Genomic DNA, 2,628 nt, shown 5'->3' with positions numbered 1-2,628 from the left:
TAGGGTGCTGTCGACTGCATGGCGCCATTGGTTGCTAGGACACTCTCGGCTGCACCGTGCTATTGGTTTTGAGGATGCTGTCTCGAGCAGAGTGTCACTGGTTGCTCGGATACCGTTGGCTGTATGGCGTCTTTGGTTTCTAGGACACTGTCCAGCACACAACATCATTGGTTGCTAGGATGATATCGGCTGTGCAGGGTCATTGGTTTCTATGAGGCTGTTTGCTTGGGGCCATCGATTGCTAGAATGCTGTTGGCTGCATGGTGCTATTGGTTGTTAGAACGCTGTTATCTGCATAGCGTCTTTGGTTTCCAGGACACTGTCTGGAGTGTAACGTCATTGTTTGCTCGGTATCCAGGTAAAACGTGGCCTAGCAACCAAAGACACTGCTCCCAACAGAGCCCTAGTAACCAGTAACAGGTGGGATGCTGCACAATACCATTGCTTGTTAGAGCTCCGTCAGTTGTATGTTGCCATTGGTTGCTAGGACGCTGTCGGCTGCACAGAGCCATCGGTTGCTTTGGATACTGTAGGCTGTATGTAGGGTTGCATCTAACGTTTATTTTCATAATCGATTAGTTGGCCGATTTTTTTTTTATTTTTGTCGACTATCCCAGGGACCTGACACCGTGCACCCCAATCCACCATCATACCTGTCCTCTGCACCCCATTCCACCATCATACCCGTCCTCTGCACCCTATTCCACCATCATACCCGTCCTCTGCACCCCATTCCACCATCATACCCATCCTCTGCACCCCATCATACCCGTCCTCTGCACCCCATTCCACCATTCTTCCCCCATCCCTGCACTCCATTCCACCATCATACTCATCCTTGCACTCCATTCTTAGATCATACCAGTCATTTCCATCCCTGCATTCCATTCCAACATCATACCCATCCTCTCCATCCCCGCACTCCATTCCACCATCATACCCATCCTCTGCACCCCATTCCACCATTCTTCCCCCATCCCTGCACTCCATTCCACCAATGTACCCATTCTCTTCATCCCTGCACTCCATTTCACCATCATACCCGTCCTCTCCTTTCCTGAACTCCATTTTACCATCATACCCGTCCTCTCCATCCCTGCACTCCATTCCATCATCATACCCATTCTCTCCAATAACACCAGCTATAGAGGAATACATCAGATCCCAGCAATAATACATACCGTGTTTCCCCGAAAGTAAGACCTATTGTACAGCAGAGGGTCAGTGGACCTAGGGTACCCATGAGAGGGGGCTTCCAGGACAGCCCCAACTGTCCAGAAAACATTGCCTGTAGTTTAACTGCACAAGTGTGTGCAGGGCAACTAGACCTGTTGGTGTGGTGGACTCAGGGGAGTTCCCCCAGCGCAAGCCTCTGCTTCAAAAAGCTGTGTGTGGCAGATTTCCTACCTGTGTGGTGGTACAGGTCGGTGGCAACGGTGGCGGCATTCGAGGACCCTGGCTCCGGTCTGGAGGCTGCACTACAGCGGGCTGTGGGGGCGGGAGTCCTCGTGCGGCATGGGGGATGAATATCCCGGCGGACGAGCAGCGAGGGCGGAAGTGACGCGATTGACGCACTTCCGGTCATGTCCGCGAGAGCGTCTGTCGTCACTTCCGGTGCGACGGGTATATGCTGGACGCTTCCAGTCTTCGCCGACCGCTCAGTCCACGCTACAGTATGGCCAACACAACTGAAGCAGGGGGTCGCAAGGCCCTTGCGGTGCCCACACACGCAAGGGGGGGCACCAGTGGCGGGGCACAGGAGCTGGAGTCGGAGGGGCCAAGGGGCCCAGCTGGAGACTCAAATACCATGATGGCATCATTTGATCTGGGGGATCCTGGTGCCGGCAGCTCTAAGGTAAGAGAAGGGGAGTTCCCCATTCCTTTTACCGGTTATTTCTCAGTGTTGGGGGCATGAGAAATGGGGTGGACACAGTGTTGGCAGATGGCTGTTGGTTTTAACATGGCTTGGTCGTTTTTTGTCTTGCAGAGGGCAACTGCAGCAAATCGATCAAGTAATAAGAGATGTGCGCAATGCAATAAGAAGTATTCCTCCACATCCAAAAAAACCCTATGCCAATCTTGCATTGGGGAACTGATTAAGGATGAATCCTCCAGCATGTTCAAAAATCTGTTGGATTCCATGCGGCAAGAAATGATGTCCTCCTTTCCGTCATTCCGCACAGTTATTCCGGAGAGGGGTCTCACGAGCAAGCAGTGTTTCTGAGAGGGCTGCTACGGTGTCAGATTCTTCCGCTGACTCCGAGGAGGAAGCAGAGTTAGAATCAGGAGAAGACACGGGACCATCTCAGGGGAGATATTTGTTCCCCGCGCATGAGACCAACGAGCTCCTCAAGTCAGTATGGGATACGTTGGGTATCTCCGAAGAGCAAGGGGAACTGTCTATACACAGATTATATAAAGGGTACAGCCCAAAAAGGGCCGCACGTTCCCAGTTCACCAGTCTATTAAGGACGTGGTGACCACGGAGTGGAAAGATCCAGAGCCGAAGGTATTTTTTTCCTCCAAGCTAAAAAGAAGATTTCCCTTCAAAGGGGAAGACTTGGAGGTGTGGGAAAAATGTCCCAAGGTGGACGCTTCCCTGGCAATTTTCAAAGAACACAGACCTGT

This window comes from Nanorana parkeri, unplaced genomic scaffold (genome assembly GCF_000935625.1).
Source record: "Nanorana parkeri isolate BGI_ZX_2015 unplaced genomic scaffold, ASM93562v1 scaffold794, whole genome shotgun sequence".
Classification (NCBI taxonomy): Eukaryota; Metazoa; Chordata; class Amphibia; order Anura; family Dicroglossidae; genus Nanorana; species Nanorana parkeri.
The sequence above is the reverse complement of the archived record's forward strand: the minus strand, read 5'-3'. Positions refer to the sequence as shown.